This window comes from Eulemur rufifrons, chromosome 9 (assembly GCF_041146395.1).
Source record: "Eulemur rufifrons isolate Redbay chromosome 9, OSU_ERuf_1, whole genome shotgun sequence".
In the NCBI taxonomy this organism is placed as follows: domain Eukaryota; kingdom Metazoa; phylum Chordata; class Mammalia; order Primates; family Lemuridae; genus Eulemur; species Eulemur rufifrons.
In genome coordinates, this window is record NC_090991.1 from 37,225,130 (window position 1) to 37,252,938 (window position 27,809).

General features: G+C 57.4%; 1 pseudogene; it reads right to left on the bottom strand.

Annotated features, from left to right (window-relative positions):
• Positions 1–287: 287 nt before the first annotated feature.
• LOC138391547 (rho GTPase-activating protein 27-like) lies at positions 288–27,566 on the bottom strand (annotated as a pseudogene).
• Between the last annotated feature and the right edge of the window lie 243 nt (positions 27,567–27,809).

Consider the following 27,809-nt stretch of genomic DNA (forward strand, 5'->3'; position numbering starts at 1 on the left):
TAGGTGGGCACCAGGCGGGGATCCTTGACAGCTAGAGGGCTAAGAGGGGTGGGGGGGCTCCTGCCAGTGCTTTGCCCCGTCCCCCAGGGGAGAACAGCTGGGGCAGCTTCCCTCTTTGCCTTCAGAGACCTCCCCAGGCCCAGACAGAAACACCCACCTTAGCCCCCTTGCTCTGCTCACAGGCCCATGCTGGGGTTGGGGGTTGGGCCACTGAAAGGAATGATTTCCCCCCCCCCACCCCCGGCTGTGCTCTAGGGTGAGGGGAGCCTTTTCTGGGAAGTCATCATCCACTGGACCCTGAATAAGTCACTTTGCCTCTCCAAGCCTCAGTCTCCTCATCTGTAAAATGGGATGGTGTGTGGAAATGGTGCATATTTAGCCAACATGAAGAACCCTTGCACAGAACAGGAGTGGGTCAAGGAGGACAGGAGCATGGAGCGGGAACAGGAAAGCAGCTGAAACTGGTCAGCAGCCAGCCTGCCAGAGGGGCCCGCGGCAGTGTCACCCCTGAGGCCTGAGGAAGGCAGGTCCAGCTGCCCACGCTGGAGGCCAGGTTAGTCCTGTTTGGGCAGCAGGGAAGGTGTCTCAGCTGCTTCATGGTCCGCACAGGGCTGGGGCACACGGGGTCTTGGTGAAGGTCTCATTCAGGTGAAGGCCTGAAGCAGCCAGGAAGCCCCTCACCAAATTCCTCCTCCCAATGCGGTCCCTCCCAGCAAACTCACCCCCACACACTGTCGCACCGCACAGCAGGCGGCGCCGCGATAGAAAGCAGAACCCAGTTAACCCCAAACAAGACATGCCCCACAAAAATCACATTTTGCGAACTGCCCACCAGGGGTCACCATAGCCTCGGAACCGAGGGGTGCGGACGTCACCACCGCCTGCAGACGGGTGGGAGGCGGAGGGTCTTGTGAAGTCCAGCTAGGTGGCCTCCAGCCACCCCCAGTCCCAGGTCCGCAGTCAGTGCGGTGGGAAGATATCCGAGCACTGCTGCAGGATGAGCTCCACCACCTGGTTCTGGAACACCATGGTCATGGGCATGCTGGTCTCTTCTGTCTCCGGCCGCAGCAGCGTGGGCCCGAACACGATGGCCACGCTCTGCACCGACATGCGGTTCTGCTCGCCGTGCTCAATCACCCTGCGGTGGGGTGGGTGGAATCAGGACCCAGAGCTGGGGGGAAGCAGGGGGGAGGGTCCTGCCAGGACCCGCCACCCCATTCCCACCCGCCCACCCTGCTCACCGGCACAGGTGCTGGAAGAGCAGCCGCAGCGTGTCGTGGTTGGGGGCGGGCAGCGAGCGCACCAGGTCACGCACACAGCGGCTGCGCTGGGCCTGGTCCTGCAACTCTGCGCAAGGGAAGGTCAGAGAGAGGGAGTCGCACAGGGAGGGAGGAGGAGGAGGGTGGGCTCTGCAAGGGGAGCGGGGTCAGCCAGCGTGGTGGCACAGAGCCCGGCCAGGGGGGTGGGCCGAGGCCGGACAGTTCCACCCTTGCCCCATCCACCCCACCTCCCGCAGGTGCTCACTGATGGCCGCGATGAACTGGCGGAAGTGTGAGAAGGGGAAGAGGGGCTCGGGCAGCTCCCGAAAGAAGAGCTTCAGCGCGCCGGTGATAACGTGCACGTCCTCCCAGCGTCCGTCATCCAGGTCGAGGCGCTCATCTGAGGCAGAGGAAGAGAGGTCAGGGGCCCTCAGCGCCTTCAGGCCCTGGGGCAGGGATGGGGACCGGCCTCACCGTGGTCCACCTTATAGCGCAGCTTCTGGATAGTGGCCAGGTTTCCACTGACGCGGTACAGCCCGTCGATGCCCAGCCCTGGGGCAGAGGGAGGCGGACCTGGGTTGGGTGGGGCGGGGCTGAAGCCCCTGCTGACTCCTCCTCGGGGCCTCCCGTTCTTTCCCCGCTCAACCCTGCGCCCACCCAGGGCTCTCCATCCTGCAGTCCTGGAGCGAGGCCCGGCCCAGCCCGCCGCACGTACCGCGCGCCTCGACGGTGCGGATGCACTGCTGCACGAAGCGCGGCACCGGGCTCCGCTCGCGCTCGCACAGCTCTGCCAGGGCGCAACCGAACACCTGGTCTGGGGGAGCGGCTCGTTAGCGCCACCCAGCGGCCGCCGTCCCGCCCTGCGCCACCCACGCGCCCTCTGCGAGCCCGGTACCTTTGATGTAGCCCTTCTCCCGCAGCGACTGCAGCGTGGGCCGCCTCTGCAGAAACTTGCGGAGCTTGTGCCGGACCTTCTTCCGGTCGCTCTCCAGACCCCCGGGGACCAGGGCGGACGCGCCTGCCGCAGGGCAAAGCAGGACCTTGTGAGTTGGTGGCATCTGGGTTGTGGGCTGGGCAGGCCCCAGCGGGGTGTCACCCGCCCTGCACACACCTGTACTCAGCCGCGTGTCACCCTCTTTCTCCTGCCAGCTCCCCAGGCGCTCACTGGACCCGAAGTCCACACTGCCGCTCTCACTTTCCTCCTCCGGGGGCAAGTCTGCGGCCTACAATCGCAGAGCTTCAGAGAGGCAGGGCCCTGGGCCAGCTGGGGGTCCTTCCGGGATGGGGCAGGGACCTGAAATGCCCTCCCAGCAGGTACGGTCCTCGGGCAAAGCGATCTCTCTTCCCTTACCCAGGTTAACTCCCCTCACCTCTACTATGGAACCTCAGCACGTTGGCCTCCCTTAGCTCCCTGGAGCCCTACAGGTGCTGGAATCAGTCACACTATCCTCCCCGACCCACCTCCCAGTGCCTGGCCCCTCTTCCTGTATTTTCCTCAGCTCCTGTAGCTGCACCCGGTGTGTGGCTCTCAGTTCTGAGCTTCTAATTCCAGCTGGGGCTGGAGCACTGCCGACAACTGACCAACATCGCCTCTCTGGCTCTGGGTTCCTACCTCTATTAATACAGCCAAAAGCTGCACCCGGCGTTGGCTCGTAGGGAATTAAGGGTCAAAAGCTCCAGGTCATTTCCAAGTAAATAGCTGTCAGAGGGGACCTGCCCTATCTCTACTTATGCAATTGATATTTTGAACCTAGGAAATGGGAGATGCATGAAATCAATACTTTTAAACTTCACCTTCTAGTTTCAGCCTGCCATTCCAGCCTAAAGTTGGTTCCCAGAATATTTACTTTTCCTCCCGCCTCCCTCAAAATGGGACATTCCTCTAGGATGAGCCCCCACCGCACGCACGTGGAGAGTACGCCTGCAGGGCCACCCCCAGGCCGGATTCACAGATGACAGAAGGCAGTTTCTTTAGCAGCCTGTCCTGCCATCCCCGTCATGCAGGGGACACTGCATTTGCAGGGAGTGGCACTTGCCTACTGGTGCCACGGAGGTCCCTGTGTCCCACAGTGAGCACAGCTGCCGTGCATAACCGCTGGCCACCCCTCCCTACGGGGCCTGGAGACCCCAGGCCCTGCCTACCAGTTCCTGGATGCCCTGGGCGATGGCCTTGTGCCAGGTGCTGATGATGGCCTCTGAGTCGTGCTGGATCAGGTACTCCGAGCCATCGCGGCTCCGTAGCTAGAGGGACACAAATCACTGGGTCATCTCTGGTTCCCTGGGTCTGCCCTGGGGGTTGACCCTGAGGGGGGTGGGTGCAGAGATGGAGGTGACCTGTCCCCTCCCCCCAGGAGCTCAGAGCCTAATGGAGCCAAGGGCTTCCACCTCCCTTAAAGCAGTGGGTGACAGCTTCTCCATGTTACAGATGACCAAACAGAGGCTCAGCAAGTTTTAGCAGCTTCCTCATGAGCACAGAGCTAGTGGCACTGGAGGGCAGATCTCCATGGCTCAGCTGTCGGGGAAACGTCCCCTGCCCCATCCCACCTCCCCATGAGCCACAGGACGTGGCAGGCCTGACCCAGAGCGCTGGCCTGCAAGAAACTAAGGGAGGGCAGCTTCCTGAGGGACAGCCCTGGCCACTGGAGCTAACGGAAGGAAATGTGGGGAGAGAAGATTCGAAAGCAGATCATGGCTGATCCCAGAGAAAGTGAGTGTCCCCCAAGCCCCTCCCATAGGCTCCCTGAGGACCTAGAGTGCTGCCCCTCCTTTAGCAGCCAGGAGTCCCCACCCTCTCTCAGCCTCCAGCCTGGGCAGCGCATTCCCTTTCAGCCACTTCATGGAGAAGCAGAAATTCAACCCAATGCCAGAGGGAGACTGGCCACAACAGGCCTGATGCTCCAAGCCCTTTCTGATTGGATGGACCCTCCGCAGGTTGACTAGAGAACCTTGAGCGGCAGCCAGCAGACCCCACTGTAATCTAAGCAGGCGGGGCCCTGCCGGGGATGACCCCAGAGAGTGGCCTAATGACACTTCTACAACAACCTCCATTATCGGTGGCAGCTCTCTCAAGACACACTCAGCTTGTATTTGAAAGTTTCAGACAGAAGACAAAGCTGTTCTGCAGATTCGTTCTGGTTATTAAAAAAAAAAGGCGGCCAAGCTACATAGCTACACAGAACGTACTGCACAACACGTCGATCCCACCGCACGCACAGGCAGGCTGAGGGTACTAGCGGCTCTCGGGGGACTGATACGTTTTCTGTGGCTTCGGGGTGACTAGGAAGACCTGCTGTGGACATTTCCTGGGCCCAACTAACCCATCTGTCCTCGGTGGTATAGAATTTGGGGCTGTCTCTTGAGGAACATCCTGGAGTTGCCTACAGGCCACCCTGTGTGGAGAGAGGGTGGCCGCCAGCCAGCCAGGAGGCAGGGGGTTCCTTGACTTCCACTCAGGACTGTCAGCCTTCCCTTGGCCCGAGCAGCTGCCAAGAGCACCATCTGCCTTCCGCTCCTTGCCAGCGAACACAGCTCAGAAAGTCCTGCTCTGAAGCTTTCATCAAAAGCCCACGGATGATCTCCATAAAAGAACTGTCTGAAGGCTGTCCCTCGAGGTCAGAGAACGGACATGGCTAGCAACTGTGATGTCCTTCCTCCATGTGACACTATAGCAGACATTGCTACTTGATCACAGAACTCTACCCTGCCAAGCCTGGAGAAGGCTCCAGAATTCTCAAGGTAGCTCCAGATCAGAGTAGCTCATGAGATGAAACCAGTTTTCCAACTCTGCTCTGTAGCTATCCTGGTTCGAGAACCGAATGAAGCTTGGTGAGTCATCGGAAAGCTACACACTCAGGCTCCTTGCAGAATGGCTTTTTCTGAGCTGAGATACAAGGTTATGCTTTTGGCCATCATAATATGGAACCCAACAGCCCTGAGACCCCTAACTAAACCACCCGGGGGGCTCTTGCCTGTAGATCCCATGTTTGTGGAGCCCGTGTCTCACTTGTTTTGCCTGGTCCTAGTTTTACCAGTTCACTGCACGTATGTTTTTGTTGTAACTTGCCTCAAAATGTTTAGGGACTGAGGTGTGGGGCATGAGTAGTTTAAAAACAAGACAGTGGGCAGGGCACAGTGGCTCACGCCTGTAATCCTGGCACTCTGGGAAGCTGAGGCCGGAGGATCGCTTGAGCTCAGGAGTTTGAAACCTGCCTAAGCAAGAGCGAGACCCCATTTCTACTAACAATAAAAAAAATTAGCCAGGCATCGTGGTGTGCACCTATAGTCCCAGCTACTCGGGACGCTGAGGCAGCAGGATCGCTTGAGCCTAGGAGTTTGACGTTGCTGTGAGCTATGAAGACGCCACTGCACTCTAGCCTGGGTGACAGAGCGAGACTCTAGCTCCAAAAAATAGAAAAGAAAAAGGAAAACGAGACAGCACGTGAACAGTGAAGGGTGTGGCGCTGGGAGGACCCTTGCCTGCTGGGGGAGCCTGACAGCTCGTCCACTGCCCTGGCTTATTCACGGGGGACGCAGTCCAGTGGGAAGCTGGGCTCTGGCCCAGGGGCAGGGATGGGGACCTGGGGAGAAAGAGCAGGTTGCCCAGCCCGTCAGGGTAAGTGCCAGGGCCAGGGAGCTTCCTGCCTCGGGTTGGGATGCGGCCACCATTCTAGGCAGGACAGGGTCTCATCTCCCTCTACTTGTCACCACCCTCCAGGGCAAGGACGAGTAACTCAGCTCCTGGGGAGGGAACTGCAGAATCCCTGGCCTTGATCCCCGAGAATTCCAGCCCCCATCTTCCCAGGTGCTCCTCCTTGGGGCTCGCCTACAGTGAGGGTCCCTGGACATCAGGACGCCCCTTCCCTCCTCCTCCCCACCCCACCACTCACCTCCAGTACATTCTTCTTGCTGGATTTGTCTTTGGGGGCCCAGGAGAGAGAGGCCCCCTTCAGCTCCACCGTGTACTCAGGGGTGGAGAACTTGGAAGGCTGCCTCTGTGGGACAGGGAGGAAGGGTGGGCAGGGTCACAGGGAGCCCTCAGCTCAGATGGGCCTGCTGCTGCACCCTGGCTGTAGGGACAGGATGGGGTCGCCGGCAGGGCCAGGCAACAGCTCTGGGTGAAAGGGACCCAAGGGTTCCTGGAACCCAGAGATCCTGCTGGCTGGCTTGTCCCTTGCTGCCTGCCCACCCAGGAAACGGACGGAAGGAGCAGAGCCCCACCCCTGTGAGCAGGTGCGTCCAGCCCCCAGCCTCCCTCCCTCCAGCCTCGAGCTGTCCACCCTCAAGGCCTGCTACCCCTCCCCAAGTGGCTGAAACTGCTTGTCCTGCGGTGAACCTGCTGTCATCACTGCCTCCCTGCCAAGGCCCAGCTCCTTTGACACTCGTAGACCGCTACCTCAGACCTGGTCTTTTCTAAGCCAGACAGAGCGGCTGGGGGGGAGTCCCTGCTCTGGGGGCCTGGGCCTCACCAGGCCAACTGTAGTTGAGGTCTTTGAGTCCTTGAAGAATGTCAGGACACCACCCTCCAGCACGGTCCAGGAGGCGCTCCAGTGCTTCCTCCTAGATGGGGGTGGGGAAGCGGCGGGTGGGCAGGACTTAGATTTGGTCCTAGGCTGAGGCCCCCCTCCTAGCCCCAGGACCAGGGCACCCGACTGTGAGGGGTGGACTCCCAAATCTAACACCTGGTAGCCAGGTGACCTTGGGCAAGTCACTTTAATCTCTTGGTGCCTCAGTTTCCTCACAGGACCTCTCATGAAGTCACTATGAAGATTAATAAGAGCCTGGCACGTGGGAAGTGAACTTCCTCTTTAAGGCCCACCCTGCCCTGGTCTAGGTGCAGAGGGGCTCTCACTGGAGCCGCTTTCCCTTGTCCACCGTCCTGGTGCGATGCAGCACCCCTGCCTTGTCCAGGGTCCTGATCTAAGAGAGAGAAGCGGAAAGGGGGGTAGTCCCGGGTGAGCCCTGGGGGGCAGAGGCCAGTCTCCCCCTCAGCTGCAACTCCCCACGGGCTGGGATCTCCAGAAACTCCCCGTTTCTTCTGTGGTGGTCTTGCCAGGGCCTTCATGACACCTCCATTACCTTCTCCTCAGGGGGCCTGGCCTGGGCTGGAGTGTCACTGTCATGACTGGCTTTTCAGATGCTTCGAGGGACAGGGACCTGGGGAGAGAGCCACTGTCATATATAGTCCCCCCGTCTCTCCCCAACACTCTCCCTTCCCCGGCTGGTTACCTGGGGCAGCTCCCACCGGACGGAGGAGTCGTCTGGGTTGTAGAAGTATGGCTTCCCGTGCTGGTCCTCCAACCTCACCCACTGTGGGGAGAGGGATGGTCAGGGCCCCCCACCCAGGTCATGAGAGGGGAGAAAATGCTCCCTCCAACCAGGGTCCAAGACAGCACCAGGAAGCTCGGAGAGGCAGATGCAGGTGACCCCGAATCTTGGGCTGGCTTAGGGTCTGCGTGGGAGCTGCAGTTTACAGTACTAAGGGGAGCGACCCCGCGGCTGTCTGTGTCCATCTGCCCCCTGCCCCTACCTGCTCTTGGGTGAAGTGGTTGGTGTAAAGCGTCTGATTGTCCTGGCAGATGTGACAAGACCAGCCGGGGGGTGTGGTCAAGGGAGAGGTGGGGCCGGGCTCACCGAGGGAGCCCACGGGGGAATAGTCTTCCTCCGGGTAGCTGGTCAGCAACTCGGGGTAGTCCGTCTCGGGGGTGAGGGGCTGCAGGGACCAGAAGGTGGAGTCAGAGGCTCCCGGTGCCGATGCTGCCCCGGCCCCGCCCTCTTGGACCCAGCCCAGCCCCTTGCCTTTGGGTCCCTGGGGCTGGGTGGGGCAGGAGGCGGGGCCGGAGCGAACGCAGAGACAGCCCCGCCCCGCAACCCTCAGGTTGGGGCCAGGTGGGGCAGGGGGCGTGACCAGGGACTCCCAGAGGGGGGCCCGCCCCTCACCCTCTGGTCCCTGGGGCTGCCGGGGCTCAGGCTCGGCTGCATCTCCAGCTCGTCGTCCTCCGGCTCGTCCTCCCAGGCGGTCTCGCCAGTCAGGGCGTTGTAGAAGAACACCCTGCGGCTCTCCTCATCCCAGTACTGGCCCCACTCCGTCTCCAGGCTCTCGCGGCTGCCCACCGAGGTCGGGGAGGTGGCTGGGCTAGCGGAGCCCTCGGCAGTCTCAAAGGGTGACTTCCAGGTCGTCACTCCCGTGTCCGGGTTGTAGTAGTAGGGGCGCCCCGTGCTGGCGTCCGTGTGCGTCTCCCACACCGGGCTGGGGTGGGGGACCGCGGCAGCGCCAGGCGAAGTGGCCCGAGGCTGCCTCTCTACGTTCGCGTACACGGGCTCCGGGGGTTCGTCCACCTGCCGAAGGAGGAAGGAGACGTGACTTTCAGGGGACCACTGGGGTCACACAGTCCCGACTCGGCCACTTGCCACCTGGGCGACCTTCCGAAAGTCACAATGCCTCCCTGCCTCAGTTTCCCCAGGTATAAAATGTCTGCTCTGCCCGTTCCAGAAATTGTAGTGAAGATAGAATGAGGAAATGTTCTTGAAAGTGCTTTTCAAAGTATTCAGTGTTGCAGATGGATGGGGCTATTGCATTAATTATATTTATTACCAATAATAAAATGTTGATAACCCAGATCTCACAGCTGTGTACTCACAGAGGCAAGCAAGATGTTGGGCAGGAACAAAGAAGTGGCCTGGGACCCACCCCTTTTGGTGGTCCCCATTCAGAGCCCTGTGCATTCTACAGCCCCCAGGGAAAGCTCCCGCCCCTCCTTCCCTCCCAGCCTAGAAAGCTCTGGCATTGGAATGAACATGGCCTCTGGATTTGGGGCTAGAATTTTCCAATGCGGAATTTGCAGGCGTCAGAACCAATTCCAGACAAGAGAGGGAGAAAGAGATGACAGCCAGATGGGCCGGAAATGGACAGGCAAAGGAAGGTATGTCCCTCCCCCCCCAAAAGAAAGTGAGGGCGCCTGGGGGGTTTTAGTCCCACAGAAGGTGAGCCTGGTGTGTCTACCGTGCTCACAGGACAGAAGCTCTCCCGGCGCACCTCGGGGCTCCCTGCTGGCTGCAGGGCAAAGTCCGAGTCCTTTACCAGGCACAGGAGGCCACGGTTGCCTGCCCGTGCTTCTGCCTTATTTCCTGCCACTCCTTGCTCCTTGCCCTGAACTCTAATCCAGTTGTGGGAAGTCCCCACCCTCTGCTGTGTCTCCTGCAGGCCTGGCTCATTTCACAGCCTGCCCTGCCCCAACTCCGCCCCTTTCTTACCTGGCTGACTCCTTTTCCTTCTTCAGGACTCAGCCCAGCTGCCAGTTCGAGACCTTTCCTGAGATTCCTCCCACGTGCCACCACCCTCAGCCCAGCAGAGGGACAGATAACTACGTTCAAGCCCTGGGCAGAACAGCATTCAGGGATTAATACTGTTTTCTAAGAATACATAATGCCCCCGGGAAAAAGCAGATTTCAAAATGGTAGAGTTAGCATAATTTCCATTTTGTGTTTTTCGAAACCTTCCAAAGTGCTAAGAGAGGTCCCTCTCCAGACATTTTGATGATAGCAGTTATATTTGTTTTTGTTTTGTTTTATTCTTCAAACTTTTCTGCAACCTCAACGTTTTGCACCACAAAACTTCTAAACATCATAGAAGTGCCTTGTCAACTGTGACATGTTCACTAAGCTCTAAACTCCTCAAGAGCGGAAGCATGCCCTGCCCACGGTAGCCTCTCCCTGGGTCTTAGGCAGGAGCCTAAAAAAACATTCATTTGTTTTTCACCAAACTGATGCTAAAACAAAACAAAACAAACATTCATTTGTCCAGCAAAGACATGCCTGCTCTGTGCCAGGCACTGTTCTAGGCACTGGGAATGCAGCAGTGAACAAATGTACACAATCCCTGCCCAGGCAGGCCAGACACTCGAGGGCACATGTGTGTAAATGGTGGTGGCAAGGGGGTGATAAGGGAACGCACAGCATGTCAATGATGATCACTGCCAAGCAAGAAAGCAAAAACAGTCAAAGCAAGGGGGCGTGACAGTTTTATACATCATGCTGGTCCCAGGTACACAGGGGACAGGGAGAGCTGGGGATACCAGTCCATCAGTTCCTCACTCCTCCCCCGTACCCCTCCTGATTCCTCCGTGGCTGAGATGGGACCCTCCACCCCACGTCTCCTTCGTTTCCCCCCAGCACAGTCCTCACGCGGCATCCTGCCGTCCAGCCATACCAGGCCTCACCAGCCCCCAACACAAAAGGCGCTCCCTACCTCTGTGCCCTTGCTGCAGCTGTTCCCTCGGCCTAGAATTCCCTTCTCTCAGGCCCTGCTACCCAACTCCTGCTGCTCCGAGGCGCTGGGCTCATAAGCCTCCCCAGAGAAGGGTCTAACCTGCTGGCACTCTGCTCTGCTGGTAGGGTTAGTTAGTTGTCCACCGTCTGCCCACCTTCTCTGCCCCACGAGGCAGGATTTTCTTGAAAGCGGGACCCAGGATGCTGTGGCTGGTTCCATCTGTCCCCCAGCAGCTGGCCCAGTGCCCCAGAGCACACAGCAGATCCGCCAAAACCACTTACTGCTTGAGCACACTAGCCAATCTCATGCCAAATATCAGCAACACACACGAACACACCTGACATGACAGGAGAGACCAGGGTGAGCTTTGGGCAAGAACTTCCTGAGAGCCTGAAACCACAGAAACCAGGAGACTCCTCAGGAGGACAGGATGGAAGCAGTGGATGGAGGAAGGGGGATGAACCAGACACACCTCCTACCCACCCCAGCTGGGCCCACTGAGGCAGTGGCTTTTCCTGTCCCTGGGGCAGGGTCGCAAGGGCCCATGTGGGGTGGACGAGCCCACGAAGGAGCCAGGCTCTTCGGAGCAGAGATTTCCACCCAGCAGGCTGCGGGCCGTGGCTCTGAGTCCATGGGGAGTCCAGGCTGCTGGGCTGACGGGACCTGGCACACAGGAACACCCCCAGCAGGCACAGAGGAAATCTGGGAGGTAGATGTTTAGGTCCCCAGCATGACGGGGCTGTCACAAGGAAGAGCAGATGCAGCATTACGCTGTGGGGGCAGGGTGGCACCCTCTGAAGGAAGCATTTGGAGGACAGGGGCTGCCCCGGACACAGGCTGCTGCTGGGGTAGCGAGGGGCCCTCGCTGGAGGTGAGCGGCAGAGTCCACTCCCTGCTGGGGATGCTGCAGCTTCCTTGAGGCCCCTTCGCCTCTAGAACTCTCCACAGAGCCCCTGCAGCGCTAAGTTCCTCTCCTGGCAAAACCTCAGCTGGGCTCTGGCCTGCTCCTTGGGGCCAGGTGGGGCCGGGTCCTCCATGCCCTCTGGACTTCAGGTGGTTACAGCAGGACCTGCCACCTCTGCCCAGCTCACGGAGATCCAGACAGGACCCATCTGCGGCCCTTAATCAAGGACCTCGTTTTTAGGCTCGTGGGTCGTATCCTGGAGACAAGAAGAGGCCTGCCCACCTCAGGCCAGAAGACAGGCCAAGAGGGGCCCCAGTTCTCGCCACACCAGGCTGCCCGGACCCCCAGCACTTCCTCCCAGTGGCGCGCCCCTTGTCTCCACTTCCCTCTCTGTCCACGAGCAGGTGGCAGCCCTGCCTCTCCTGCCCAAGCTGACCACCTCTCAGGAGGTCCAGGCCTCTGAGAAGGAAAGAGAAAAGGCGGGACAAGCCCCAAACTCCAGGAGACTCCCTGCTCTGAACCTCAGATCACCCAGCTCCTAGCAGGGGTCCCTCTGCCACCCCTAATGCCACTGTCCCCTACCTGTGCCTGCAGGGCCCGACTCTGCCTCCTGGTCAGTTTGGCGATAATGTCCACCATCCTGGCCCCTCTGACCTTCTGGGACGGAGCCCTGGGAAGGTTTTGAGGGTGGAGCACAAGGACACAGCCCCAGAGCTGGCACCGAGAGCGACAGGGAAACAAGAAGTTGCCTCGAGATGGCGGGAGGCTGAGACTCCAGCCCATTTCCTGTCAGGGCTGCGGAAGTGAGTGCTGCCTGAGGTCGCGGCGGGTGGGGTGCAGGGGCCTCAGGTTGGGGTGTTTTATGCTTCCAGAAACACACACCATTGGCTGTCCCCCTTGGTGCTCTGGTGACTGATGAGCTCTGGACCCCAAGCCCAGACACAGCCACGGGGAGCCTGCTGGGGAGGGGGTGCTGCGCGGAGGGGGCAGGCGGAGGGGACAGGCAGAGGGGCACCGGCCAGTGCTGGGGCCCGGGCTGGCCTGGAGTAGCTCCTGGGGCGGAAACAGGACAATGAGTGGCTGTCAACTCCTCCAAGGCCCAGGGAGGGTGTGATGGGAAAGAGGAAGCTTGTGGGGGGAGGGGAGGGGTTCCCAAAGAGGAAGGGTCTGGGCAGATGTGGTAGCAGAGGGAACCAGCGTCTGGATCCTGCCAGCCACGCAGAGGACGCGAGGGATTCTGACCACACCACTACCTGCCCGCCTGGCTGCCTGGTCTGTCTCCTCCAGACTTGGTCACCAAGGCGATGTGCCCTCCCATACCTGTGTGCCCACGTGCACCCACTCCCCCCTGCACGTCCACGTCCCTGTACATGTCTGTGCCCCCCACGCTGTAAGGACCCAGAGGAGGGGGACAGGCACCAGCTGCCCCTCCTTACCAAGGTCAGATCTTCCTCCTGGCCTCTCCTCCCTTCACCCTCTCATGCAGGTGGGCATTCAGCTCCGGCCAAGCACAGTGGACACAAGCCCCAGTGAGCTGCGGCCCCTCCTCCAAGCCCTTGGGGACCGTCTTATCCTCTCCCACCAGAGGTGCTTCCTCCCCAGCCCCAAGGGCCAGGCAGCACCCTGCCAACCCACTCCCCCCATCAAGGCCAGATCGCTCCCAGGTCGGGCTCTGATCCCCACCCTCCTGCCTTGAGCCCCGGTGATCCTTTTGTCCCCACCGCCATTCTCCTTTCTCCCTGGCCCACGTCCCCAAGGGCCCTCCTCTCCTGCACCCACTGTGGGCTCAGAGAAAGGACACCCGAGTAGAGCCAGGTGTGGTGTGGATTTGGGGTGGGGGACACCTGGTGAGGTCACACTGAGAGCAAGTCTGGGCCCCACACCCTACTCTGTCCTCGAAAACTCTCCCATCACTTCCCACCCCATCCCCTATGCCTGGCTCAGAAGCCCAGAACCCAGGTGCAGACTAATCCCCTCCTCCCTACCAAGGTGGGGGGCAGGAGGGAATCACAGAAGTCTGGAGGCCTCATACTTGTCACACATGGGACCCATCTCTGTCCCTATCCTGAGGCCAGGGTCTTGGACACACTGCCCCCACCAACATGGGTCACCAGGAGAGATGAGGCCAGGCCCCAGAGACAGAGGCAGCCTCTGCAAATTCTAGTGTAGCCAGAAACTCTGCGGGGCTGGGAGGGGGAGAGGAGGGGACAGGTGAGGGAAGCGCCCTCAGCACTGCCCTGCAGGTGGAGCAGGGGGCAGGCTCCCCCTGTGGCAGGGATCAGAAGAGTCCCTGGGGGCGCTGGGACCACAGAACTGGCAGCCAGCATCTCACCTGCTTCTCTTCCCCTGTAAGGGTCAGGCCCACACGACTGGGGTCTGCCAGAGTTTCCGGTTCCGGCCCACACTGCAGGGACTGAGCAAACCTACAGGGCTCCGGCCACTCTTAGCTACAGAGGTTGGTTCTCAGCCCTGGGTCTGGGCTTCTCCTCCCCCAGGGAGAGGAGGTGATGACCACAGGGCTCCCAGCAGGGTCCTCCTGCGTCAACCACACCCTCTCGCCTCTGAGAGGGGAGGGGCAGAGGACATGCCAGAACAACCAGCTGCACAACCCCCGCCTCCCCCCCTCTGACCTCACCCCCCTTCCCTCCTAGGAGGTGCTGGGGCAGGGGCAGGTGCACTAGGAAATCCTATCCTCTGCCGATAGAGGCAAAAGAAATGCCCCCAGATCAGCAACTCAGCCCAGGGACGGGCTCAGGGGGCAGCGAGGGGTCATGGCCTCCCCTGTGGACTCAGTGAGCCTGCTAGGTGCCACCCCGGCTGGGTGGAGAGAGAGCGGGAAGGAACCGTGAGCTTTGGAGGAGCTCAACTGCGTCCACAGGGTGGGTCCCTCCCCCGACCGCACCTACACCAGCCAGGACAGAGGCTGGTCTCACTCTGTGACCACCCGGCCTGGCTCAGAGCTACACATCCACCAAAGGTGGGGGGCTGCGGGTGACCCTACAGGGTCCTGGTCCTCAAGCCTCAGAGTATTTGGGGGAGCCATGCCTGGCTCAGCTCTGAGGCTCTGACGGAACTGGTTTGGGCTGGGGCCTGGGCAAAGTATTTTGTTCTAAGGCTCCTCAGGGGATCTGACCTTGCAGCCCAGGTGAGGCCCCAGGGCTCACAGTAGTCTTATCACGTGGATGTAGCTTGAGATTCCAAACATAATGGCTTTAGGTGAGATTCTTCTCTTGGGTTTGGGGTGGAAGCTTGGGTTGAGCAGAAGGAGAAAGGAATGGAGTGGGAGTCCAGAGACTTGGGTTCCCGTGTAGACAGCCGCAGCTTCTCTCGGAGCAACTGCTTGAATTTCTGGGCCTCAGTTTCTTTATCTGCAGAATGGGACTGTCATCCCTGCCCCCTCAAAGGGCTGGTTTCTGTGAGTCGAGCAGGCCCCTGGGTTCCTGGGGAAAAGCAGGGCTGCACTTCTGCTTTTCTGACTTCGCATTTCCGCATTTCCTTTTGACTGGGTGACCTAGGCCTTGGACTCTGCCCCCAGCCTCTGGGTGACCTCCTGGGGCTGCCTGCTAGGGCTGCTCCTCCAGGGCAGGGTGGGATCTGGGGGGCGGGAGGGCCCTTCAGGGACTCAGGTCACCTGAGCTCTCAGTAAGGCTGGCAGAGACCCAGCAGGGCCCGCTGGGGCCAGGGGGATCAGAAACAGTTCATCAGAGAACCTCCCAGCCCCGGGAGGTGGGAAGGTGTGAGCAGGGGGTGGCCACCTTTTGCCTGCGCCCTCAAAGGTATCCGTGTCTGCACGCACCATTCCTTCTCTCGCCCCCAGTGGAGGGCACGGGGCCTCCTGTCCAAGCCAACCTCCCCAGCCTGGGCCTAGAGGACCCCACTTGCTCGGAAGTGACCTCAAATCTCCAACCCTTCCCCTCCTGACTACCTTTGTCCCTTTGGAATTTCAACAAACTCAAGGTCTCTCCATCTCAAAAAGAAAAAGTATGCTCTCTGGACCCCGCTCACATCGCCTTTTACCGGCTAATTCCTTTCTCCCTTCCTCCTTGTCAGAGCTGACTTCTCTGTCCCTCCCTCAGACACCAGCCCCCGGCTCGGAAGGCCTTCCACACTCCCCTGATGACAGATCCGGTCCTCCCCCAGCCCGACTGGGCTGGGGCTGCGCCACCTCTGCCACGGCCTCAGTGCCGGGTGTCTCACTTGGCTTCTCGCTCTGCCGCCTGCGAGAGCGCGACCAGCTGTAGGTCACCAACTCGCAACCCCCCTCTAGGCTCACACATCCAACTGCTGCCTGGGTGTCCTTTGTAGGCCTCAAAAGATGTCCAAAATCAAATTGGCTCCCTCCCCCGTGTCAGCGTCACCCCTGTTACTCAGGTAGAATCATGCTTGACTCCTTCCTCCTTAGAGTCACTGTCGCTGAGCCCAGGTGATCCCCCTGCCTGAGCCTGTCAGACCCTACGGGTTCACAGGTAACACGGGTTAGAAGGACAGGGAAACACTGCCACGAGGAAGCCAGCACACACGACAGCCGGACACCCCACGGGGCAACTGGTCTGGGCTCTTGAACGAGTTGAGTCAGTGTCAAGGCAAAGGAAAGGGTGGGGGTGTTCAAAAGAGATTAAAGAGACAACCAGAAGCAAGGCATGACCTTGGACTGGATCCTGGTGCAAACAGACCAGCAGAGTGAGAGAGAGAGAGACAGAGAGAGGGAGATGTGTTAGGACAATGGGGGCGACCTGACTATAGCCTATGTCTTAGACCACATTCAAGAATGAGTGTTAAGGCCAGGTGTGGTGGCTCACGCCTGTAATCCTAGCACTCTGGGAGGCCGAGGCGGGAGGATCACTCGAGGTCAGGAGTTCTAGACCAGCCTGAGCAAGAGCGAGACCCCATCTCTAGTAAAAATAGAAAGAAATGATCTGGACAGCTAAAAATATATAGAAAAAATTAGCCGGGCATGGTGGCACATGCCTGTAGTCCCAGCTACTGGGGAGGCTGAGGCAGGATTGCTTGAGCCCAGGAGTTCGAGGTTGCTGTGAGCTAGGCTGACGCCACAGCACTCTAGCTCAGGCAACAGAGCGAGACCCTTTCTCAAGAAAACAAAAAAATTAAAAAGTGAATTCTTTTTACTTATCTGTAAAAAAAAATTGAAAATTTTCATAATAAAAATGAAAAAAAATTCCTCAAACTTTTTTACTATTCGCCATCCTCACTGTTAGTACCATACAATGGTACAAGTTTTTCATTATTTCTCATCTGGAAACAGACTTGCCCTTCTAGCTCTCCCCTACCCTGAGCTGTCGCAGACAACGTGATTTCTGTTCCTTTAAGATGCAGTTCCAGGGCTGGGGATTCTGGGAATATGGCAGCTTAAGCACATCCTGCTTCTGGGCTGCTCCCACCTGCAACCTTGTACTGTTCCCACCAGCAACCTTCTGCTGCTCCCACCTGCAACCTTGTACTGCTCCCACCTGCAACCTTGTACTGCTCCCACCCGCAACCTTGTACTGCTCCCACCCGCAACCTTGTACTGCTCCCACCCGCAACCTTGTACTGCTCCCACCTGCAACCTTGTACTGCTCCCACCTGCAACCTTGTACTGCTCCCACCCGCAACCTTGTACTGCTCCCACCTGCAACCTTCTGCTGCTCCCACCTGCAACCTTGTACTGCTCCCACCTGCAGTCTTGTACTGCTCCCACCTGCAGCCTTGTACTGCTCCCACCTGCAACCTTGTACTGCTCCCACCCGCAACCTTCTGCTGTTCACGGGGGCTGGGCAGGTGGGTGGGCAGGACCTGGCTAACACAGGTGAGAGGCTGTGCCTCAGGTGGAGGCTGGAAGCCAGGGAACCCTGGGGTGGGCAGGCCTCCCTTGAGACCTTGGGGGAGGGGCGCGGAGGGGAGCAGGGTGGCCCTTACACCAGATCCCCAGCCCCCAGGAGCTGAGGAGGAGCAAAGAGGTGGGCGAGGCACTCTACTCTTCAGACCAGGAGTCCCCAGGAGGCAGGGAGCAGGGTCCTTATACCAGAGGTGTCCCAGGACTACAGGCCCATTGGCAGAGACCACCATCCTTTCTCCACTCTAGGGCCCTCCACCAAGTGGGGTCTCCAACAGCTTGACCCCAGCCCTAGGGAGCAAGGACATATAAGCTCCAGCCCTCCAACAGCTCAGCAGCTGGAGAGAGGCAGGACAAACAGAACAGCACAACCGGCTGCTGCTGTCAGACCCCAGTACAGCTGCGAACCGGAACATGCGAAAGACACCGTCACAAATCATGAGAGAAAGATGAACTTGTCAGTAAAAGGTCATGGGACAACTGCTTGACCATCTAGAACAAAATAAATAAAGTGGGTCCACATCTCACTCTGTCCACCCAGAAAAACCCTCAAAGGATTAAAGATTTAAATGTTAAAAAAATGAAGCCATAAAAATACTCAAAGAAGAAAACAACCAGTGGAACACAACAGAAAATCCAAATATAGAACCATCCTCATATAGTCACCTAATTTTTGACAAAGCAGGAAAGAATATACTCTGGGGACAAGAATCCCTATTCAATAAATGGTGCTGGGAGAATTGGTTAGCCACTTGTAGAAGACTGAAACAGGACCCACAGCTTTCACCTCTCACAAAAATCAAATCACGGTGGATAACAGACTTAAACCTTAGGCGTGATACAATCAAAATTCTAGAAGAAAATGTAGGAAAGACTCTTACAGACATTGGCCTAGGCAAAGAATTTATGAAGAAGACCCCCAAGGCAATCACAGCAGCAACAAAAATAAATGAATGGGACATGATTAAATTAAAAAGCTTCTGCACAGCCAAAGAAACAGTCACGAGAATAAACAGACCACCTACAGAATGGGAAAAAATTTTTGCATACTACACATCAGATAAAGGACTGATAACAAGAATCTATTTAGAACTCAGGAAAATCAGCAAGAAAAAATCAAGCAACCCTATCAAAAAGTGGGCAAATGACATGAATAGAAACTTCTCGAAAGAAGATATAAGAATGGCTAACAAACATATGAAAAAATGCTCAACATCCCTAATCATCAGAGAAATGCAAACCAAAACCACAATGAGATATCACTTAACCCCAATGAGAATGGCCTTTATCAAAAAAACCCAAAACAACACATGTTGGCGTGGGTGTGGAGAGACAGGAACACTCATACACTGCTGGTGGGACTGCAAACTAGTGCAACCCCTGTGGAAAGCATTATGGAGGTATCTTAAACAGATTCAAGTAGACCTGCCATTTGACCCAGCAATCCCATTACTGGGTATATACCCAAAGGGAAAAAGGTCATTCTGTAACAAAGACACATGTCCCCGAATGTTTATAGCAGCACAATTCACAATAGCAAAGATGTGGAAACAACCCAAATGCCCATCAATACATGATTGGATTAGTAAGCTGTGGTATATGTATACCATGGAATATTACTCAGCTATAAGGAATGATGAAGATACGACATCTCTATGGTTCTCCTGGAGAGAGTTGGACCCCATTATATTAAGTGAAGTATCCCAAGAATGGAAAAACAAGCATCACATGTACTCACCAGAAAATTGGTTTCCCTGAACATCACCTAAATACACATCTGGGAACGACACCAATCGGATATCAGACTGAGGTGGGGGGTGGGGGAGGGGATGGGGGTATGCCTACACAATGAGTGCATTGCGCACCGTTTGGGGAATGGTAACGCTTGAAGGTGGTGACTCGGGAAGGGGCGGGTGGGGAAGGGAGGGATATATACCTACATGATGGGTGCAACGTGCACTACCTGGGGAACAGACACGCCTGGAGCTCTGACTTGGGGGGAAAGGCAGTACATGGGCAACGTATGTAACCTGCAATTCTGTATCCCCCATAACAATAAGATGATATAAAATAATAAAAAAAAGAAGAAAACAAACACAATTCTATATACTGTATATGTAAAACAGACTTTGTAACAAAGGCTCAAAATTAAAAGCCATAAAATAAATGATTGATACATTTGTCTATATAAATATATTTTAAGAAAACTTGTGTCACAAAATAATACCATTAGGAAAGTCAAAAGACATATTACGGGGGCAGAAATTATAACTCATGTAATAGACAAAGGGCTATTTTCCCTAATATAGAAGAAGCCTAGAAATCAATTAAAAAATCCAATAACCTAATACACAAAAGAGCAAAGGACATAAATAGACCATTCATAGAAAAAGAGAAACAAATAGCCCTAAAATACACAAAAAGAAACTCACCGTCACTGGAATGCAAATTCAAACCACCTTAAGGTATTTTATGTTCAGACTGGCAGCAAATAAAAGTTGTTAGCAAGGCTGCGGGGAAATCCTCTCGTTTGTGTTGGTGAGAAAGCAAATCGGTAGACACCTCATGGCCGGCAATTTGGCAATACCCATCACACACCTATTATTTACCCTTTGACCCAGAAATTCTACTTCTGGGATTTTTCCTACATTTATCTGCACATGTACAAAAGATCATTCATCGTGGCATTTGTAATAGCAAAAGTTGGGAAACAGCCCGGTGTTCATCAGCGGGAGGCTGGTTAAATGAGTTATGATACATCCTTGCAGTGGAAGCCACGCGGCTGCAGGGAAGGAGAGGGAGCCCCTCCGGGCACAATCTCCAGGACACACTGCTAGATGAGAAAGGCAAGAAGTAAACAAGCTGCAGGATAGCGTGTCCGGCATACTACCTTTGTGTAAGAGCACAGAAAGTCAAGTAATCAGACATACATCCATACTTGTTTGTATGCAGAAACTCCGGGAGAAGAGACAATGAATGAAAGTGTTGACTTTTGAGTTGATGGAGAACAGAGCAAGGAAGCAGGGGTGTGTGCGATTTCTACTACATACTTTTTAATATTGCTTTGATTTTTAAAAAACCTGTAAATATATTATCTAGTTAAAATAAATTCAAGGCTATTAGCAAGATAGAGGGGCTGGAAAATGTAATTGTTAACTTGTACAAAACACAAGAACTCTTAAGGAGACTTGAGTCAAGCAAAAAGTGAAAAAAAAAAAGAACCCCTGTTTTTTCGAACTTAAAATACATCATTGTACTAATTGAAGGAGAAGACAATCACTGTTGAGATTCAAGTCTGTGGCCTGGAAGATCGAGCCTCAGAGCAAAAGCACATAGAGAGGAAGTGAGTGGGAGGAACCCAGGCAGGAGAGCTCACGTGCAAATGAAAGAAAAAGTAAAAGAGAAAATAGTCAAGAAATAGATTTTTTCCTGAGCTGAAAAGAAGACTCGAATCTACAGACTGACAGGTTCGGTGGGGTCCAGATGAGAGGATCCCCGTCCCGACACAGGCTACAGAGTGTGTGTTTGACTATGTGTTTGACAGGAGCCCCAGGGGAGGGGGCAGAGCCATTAATGAAATGGAAAATGTAACCGTGGAAGACAAGGGAAACCAACAGGAACTCGACTGAAGGGAAAAAGCCACCAAGCAAACCAACGCGTGTAAAATAAGCCAGCATAGTAAAACCGAGTACAGCCTGCCAGTTAGTAAATGAAACTCCAACAGATCGAATTCTCCTAGCAAAAGAGTCAGCTCGGGTTTTAAAATGCAGTGATATGATGTATACAAGAAATACAGTTTAAAAAATGATAATGGTTGAAAATAAAAGGGTTTATTTTTAATGTAATATAATGTAAAATAAAGAGTGGCCATATTAAAATAGAAGGGTCAAATTTAAGATTAAGCACTAAAACAGGATAAAGAGAGACGACATGTAATGACAGGAAGGCACAATTTGTAAAGATAGAACACGCAAAATCTGCACGCTCCCAATTGTCCCATTGTTAAATATGAAAAGCAAAAACTAGTAAAAGCAACAGAAGAACTTTATAGGGAAAATTTGAGAGAGAGGTTTAATAAAACGTTATCAGAATTAGAGTAAGAGACTAAAATCAAAAAAGATACAAAGGAAGTGAAAGTTTGAATTATAATCAATAAACTTAATAAACTTGATTTGATACATATGGGACCTTCTATCCCTTAAATACAAAGCGTACATTTTTTCAATGTCTATGAAAGACTTAGAAAAAATGATTTACTTGGCCACAATCAATAATAAATTTGAAAAGTGTAATGCATACAAATCTAGAGAAAACAAATGCTTTCCTAGTAAAATATAAAATAACCAAAATTAACTAGAGAACTAGTAGAAACTTGAATAGACCTAATTATCACTGAGAAAAAATCTGCCACTGAAAAAGCACCGGGTCCAGAGGGCTTCATGGGAGGAAATTGCAGAAACCTTTAGATTTTGCCTCTGGCAACACCTTCCTCCTCCAGGAGGCGTCCCTAGAGCTTCCTCTCGCAGCAAGAGCCTGCACCCCGCAGACGCGCCAGGTCATGTCATAACCGCCCCATATCGTCGCCACCCGTGTCATGTTCTTCCCACGCCCCAGGGCCTGGCACTGACCACCCGTGCAGGCTGGCATTTCAGTGCTGATGCCCGTCCCCTCCCACCACCGACACTGTCAGCTCTAGGAAGGGCAGAGAAACTAGGTGCAGAGGGAGGCCGACTGCTGGGGCCCAGGAAGGAGGGGAGGAGGCGGGTGGGCTTGTCAAGGGCCCCTCTCAGGAGGCCTGGGGCTGCAGGGAACCAGGGGCTGAGAGGTGAATAATGAGGCCAGGCTCCGGGGAGATCCCCAGAGGACCAAGGGGCCGCCTCACGGCCTGCAGGGGACGGAAGGGTAGGTGGGGAGAGCTCTGGGTGGCCAGAGCTATGTGGAGTGGGGGGACCCAAGAACCTGCTCTCTCACAAGCCAGGTCACAGGCTGGGCAGCGGGGCTCTCGGGCCCAGCAGGTGAGTCACGGGGAGGGAAAGTCAGGCCAGCTGTGAGGAAACCAGCCAGCAACCCCAGGGCTGCCCTAGCTGGGGGGCGGGGAGCTGCTGGAGGAGGGGGACAAGGGGCTCCCTGGAGTCCCCTCAGCTTGGCTGCAGCTCCCCTGCCGTTACCAACCCCACTTTCCAAAGGCCCCTGGCTGGCCCCGAGGGAGGACAGGTGGATCCGTCCCGAGGCCAGTTGCTGTATCTCAGTCACAGCCACCTCGGGCTTCCCTTGGAGTTTGCGCCAGGAAGTGGAAGCCGGTCTGGGATCCAGAGAGGAGGGGTCGCCGGGTGGGTTTTTGGACCGGGATAGGGAAGGGCCTGGGGGGGAGTCTGGGGGGCGGGGAGAGAGCGGGAAACCGCGGCAGCCCCTTCCCCAGGCGAGGGTCACTCACAGTTCCCAGAGGAGGGAGGACGAGGCCCCGGGCTCCTTCCCGCGCAGGACGCCAGCTCAGGTGCGGCGCCTCCTGGGCCGTTTACGTGAGAAGTGGCAGCAGCTGGGCTGTAACTCCGCCTCCCGGCGGCCAATGTCCGGCAGCAGGGGCGGCCCGGCCACAGCCACTGGGCTCTCCTGCCTCTGGCGCGGGATGGTGACCGCACCCAGAAATCCGGACTGCGGCCTCGGGGGAGGGGCCGCAGAGGCTTTTGCCAGGCTTCCCCGGCTCCCTGAGTGGTCACCTTGGGGGAGAGGGGTCCACGCAGCTCACCTCCCCTCCTCCATCTCTCCCTCCTCAGAAGCCTTTGCTTCTGCCCTCTCCTGAGATGTCAGATTCTGCCACTGCACCCTCCGCTGCAGATAGCAAGGTCCGGGTTTGGAATTCACGTCCACGACAGGGCTGGGCGCGGAGGTGTGTGCAGAAAAGTGAGCACTCGTTTGCCTTTGGCTTGTACTGTTCTTGCTGAGGGTAACAGGGTGGCTAACCCTGAAGGCCACCTGGCTGAAATGGCCCAGAACTGACCTGGACACAGCCACTTCCTGGCTGTGTGATCTTTGGCTAGTCACTAAACCTCTCTGAACCTCTGTTTGTACTCAGGGCAAATTGGGGTACCTATGCCTGCCTTCCGAGATGCTGGGAGCTTAACCCTGGGTGCAAGCCTTTGAGTGAGAGCCCACGGGACTGTTAGCTCCTTTGGGACTGTGTCTTATGACGCTTTGGGTCCCCAGTGTCCAGCAGGGTGACCAGCACACACCAGGTGCTCAATATGTGCTATCTGAGTGAATGGTGAATGACAAGGCTGTAAAATGCCATACATGGCAGAGGCTCCTCTCTTCTGGGGGTGTTCTGGCCCTGCCGAGTAGCCTGCCCGGAGCCCTGAGCTGATGCCCTGCAGACGGGCACCCCTCACCCTCCCCAGCGACCTCCCTTCTCACATCCTTGCCTCTCTGTTCTGGGCTCTCCCTCATCTTTTCTCCCAGGATCCCCTCTCAGCAGCCCCCTCCTCCCCATCCTCAGCCTCCCTCCCGGTCTCCTGGCTCTTGCCCATCCATTTAAACTTGGGGAAGGCTCCACCCTCGGCTCTATACCCGCTCTGGCTGGTCGTCTACACGCCATTCTCATCGTCGCCTTCGCGCCTCCGCCTTCAGCAACCCAAGACGCCAGGACCTGGGGGATCTCCTTCCTCCTTGGTCTGGGCTCTTGCGGGCTGGCCCTCGGGCAGACTTACAGAGCCCTGGTTCATGGTCAAGGGCTGCCTCCTCGCCCCTCCTCAGCACACACTCTCTGTGCACACTGTCCGAGGGTAGGGCCATTCCCCCACCTCCAGGACACAGGTCAGAGGGGCAGGCACACTCCCAGCGTCACCAGGACAGAGAGTGTGCCTGGGAGTGCGCCACCGGGAGCCTGCCCAGAAACGAAGGGGCGCTGGGGAAAGGAGCGCTGGCATCCAGCCACCTACCCCAGAGAAGCTGCCTGCCTGCTGGCAGAGCCACGGGGCACAGGGACCCGCCTGCGCCCCCCTCCGCCGGGTGCTGTTCTCCACCCTGGCCACCAGGGGGAGGGCTGCCCCCGAAGAAACCCCCGCGAAGGCGGCGCAGACCCGAACCGAAGCGCACCGAGGGGGACCCCAGGCGGTCTGAGGGGACCGCCCGCTACTGCCCAGCGCTTCCACGCCCCGCGCCATTTAAGGCTCGCCACAACCCCGATCGTTAGGTACAGTGCTTACACCCGAGGACACTAGGCCTGGGGGAGGCAAGTGGCTCATCAGCAGCTGGCAGGGCACCCAGCAGAGTCAAATCCGAGCCTCTGCCCCTCCCTTTGGGCTGAAGAACAAACCGAGACCCCGAGAGAGGAAGTGAACCGCCCGTAGGTAATCACGCGCCTGGCGCAGGGGCCAGACGGTTTCTGCGCATCTTGTTTTGCCCTCAGGCCACCCCTCCCCCAAAAGTTGCTAAAGTTCGAGATGTCAGGGCCGCCGCGAGGATTCTGAGGATGTAAGAGTGTTTTTTATACGTGCTCTATTTTCGATTTCCCAAATTAACACCACTGAACTCGGAAGAGGAAAAAACTCCCCCCCTTACCAAAAGTAGACTTCTTTCTGAAACTAACTCATCAAGAGGTTTTTGGTTTTGGTTTTTTCAAAAAAAAAAAAAAAAAGGGGGAACTGAAATGTTGGAAACAGCCCAAAAGGGAAACAGACGCCGGACTTTCACACCCATCTCGTCTGCACCCCCAAGCTCCGGGGAGAAAGGCGAGGCAGGTGGAGCCAGTGCAGGTCCACAAGCCCGTATCCGCGTCCAGGTGCGTTTCGGAATACAGATCGGCTGGGATTTTAGAGAATAGGACAGCACACACCTGCCAGAGGTTACATAACCTCCCGGCAGGGCTTGGGCTGCACCCTGCGATCAAGCTTATTTGCATTTCTGCAGCAAAACATGAATATTCACACTAAGTGGGATAAATAAAGACCACCAACATCCTCATATCGGTTCATGTGAAATTTTGTCACGGGGTGAATTACAAAAAACCTTTGGGCTTCCAGGGAGCTTTGGCACTTGGGAATTGCAGAGAAGGGATTGTGAGCCTGTACCACTCTCGTTTTGGGTTGGGGAAAGTGAGCTCGTCCGAAGTCGGCGGACACCGTGGCGGGCGTCCAGCGGGACGCTAAGCAGACCAGGTCCCCTCGCACCCCTGCTCCGTGCAGTCGCGGCCACCCGCCCGCCTCCCCGCGCCCGGCTGCGTACCTGCTCGGGGCTCTCCTCCCGCTGCGGCCCACGCACGTCCAGGATGGCCTCGTAGACATTTTCCGAGTCGCTGCGCGCCAGGGGCCGCGGGCACACCCAGGAGCCCGCCACGCTGCAGGCCTTGAAGCGGCCGGCGCTCCCGAGGAGGCCGGCAGGAGGCACGGCGGTGGCGCGTGCCAGGTCGGGCAGGGACTGCGCTGGCCGCACGGGAGCTGAGGGCCGCACATACAGGCAGGCGGGCAGGCCAGGCGCCAGGTTGCTGCGCGGGGTCGCGCCACTGCGTCGCGCGGGGCCGCACAGGGAGCTGGCACGGCCCCGGGGCTCGGCGGGGGCGCCGTCAGGGCCCGCGGACGCCGACGCGCTCACGAACCGGTAGTCGTAGGCGAGAGGCTCGGGAGCTGCGGGGCCCGGGAGCGGCGCGGGCGGCGGCGGGGCGGTGGTGGCACTGCCGAGTGCCGGCAGCTCGCGCACATATTGTGCTGGTGGGTAGAAGGGGCGGCCGCCAGGCTCGCGCCGCACGTGCCACCAGTGCTCGGTGCTGCGGCGCAGCAGCCGGTAGCGCTCGTTGGGCTGGATGGCCACGCGGCGTCCGTCCTTGCCGGTGTACTCGAAGGGGTGCTCCACCAGCACATACACGTCCCCCTCGACGTCCGCCGCCATCGCGGCCACGGCGTTTTCCTGCAGGCAACAAGGAGGGGGCCAGGAATGTCAGGGCCGAGGAGCCGGGAAGAGCCCCGCGCCAGGGCACCGAAGGCCTGGGTTGGCATCCCATCCCGCACTCGCCGCGCGCCTGACCGCCTGCTTTCCAATCTCCAAAATGCGGACTTGCATAAAATCGCCTCTAAGGCTCCCATTCTTACACTCAGTGATGGCATTAGGACAATCCCTTCATTGGGGGAGTTGATTGTAAGATTTGAGCCTTGCTTCAGTTCCGTGGTGGCCAGATTGTGGGTAATACACGTCCAACTTTACTGCTAGGGAACCTTGGCTCTAAGACGAAGGGTGATTGCCGGCGATAAGGTGGACACCACATTTGCCTAAAAGTTGACTGAGCCTCAGCTTTCCCGTCAGTGAAGTGGGAAGAACAGCCCATTTCCCGCCGCTCCCTGGCCCTGTTCCGCCCCGACACCGCCAACCGGCGAGGACTCCGCGAGAGGAAGCGCCCCCTCCATCTATCAGTCTGCGCCCTGAGCCCGCGGGGTCAGGCTTGAGGTGCGGGTTCCGGGGGCGGCCCCCGAGCAGCTCTACCCTGGGGATGTCTCTGCCTTGCTTAGTCCAAGGGACTTGGCGTAGGAGACCCGACTGCCAAGGCAGGGGAACCGGTTCTCTCGGTGTCTCTTTCCTTCCCCAGCGGCTTCCCCGCAGAAGTGAACCCAGCGCCCAGCCCGCCCAGACCGTCTCACACCGGCCCCTGCCTTCCAGCTCCCACGCCGCCTCCGGGGAGAGGCTTGGCCCTCGCGGCCTGCCCACCTGCCCTGCGATCACTCCACTGCCCCGTGAGAGTGGCCCCTAGAGGATGCACTTTCTGACAGTGACTACCCATGCAGGGTCCCTAGGCCCCAAAGCTTTCTGAAGTGGTCACCACAGGCCCCCTTGGCCCCATGCCTGCTCAGCCTGGCTCCCTGTGTGTCGGGAAGGGGGCAGAGCCCCCCTAAATCTGTAAATCTGCCTGTGTCCCTCCATCAAAGCCATGGGTCGGTGGCCTCCTGCGGGAGTGGCTGGTCCCTCCACACCCTTACACTGACCACACCTCCCGCCCCACAAAGGTGTCCCGGGACCAGGCGTCGGGAGCCGGGCTGCTTGCTGAGGCTGGGGCACCGCAGGAGCAGCGTCCGATAGGGGCCCCTGGCGCTCCTTCTCTACTTTCTCTAGGGTTCCTCGATGGAGGAAGGGGTGTAAATTGAGTCACTGGGCGCGCTGGGCCCTGGAGGCGGGGTCCGTAGCTGCCCAGAGCTGAGCCAACAAGCCACAGGGAGGAGGACACTCCCCTCAGGGCCCCTTCCCCTGGCCCCCAGCAGCGCACTCACGTCGGCTGGGGGGGCGTCCGGGATCCCATGGGCTGGGTGGGCGGAGCCAGCGGCTGGAGGCAGGTTAGGCCCCCCACCATGTCCCTGGGCGGGGCTTCCAGAGGCCAGGCCCGGGAGACTGCGCGCGGAACAGGAGCTGGGAAAGGGAGAAGAGGGAGAGGGACGCTGGCGAGGACTGTCCCCAGTCCCCAAAGCACCCATATCTGGGAGGGGCGAGGAGGAGCCTGACTGCCTCTGCCAGGGCCCTTGGGGGGCTTTGGGACGGGCGCCGGACCTGGAGAAGGCGCTGGAGAGGGGCCGG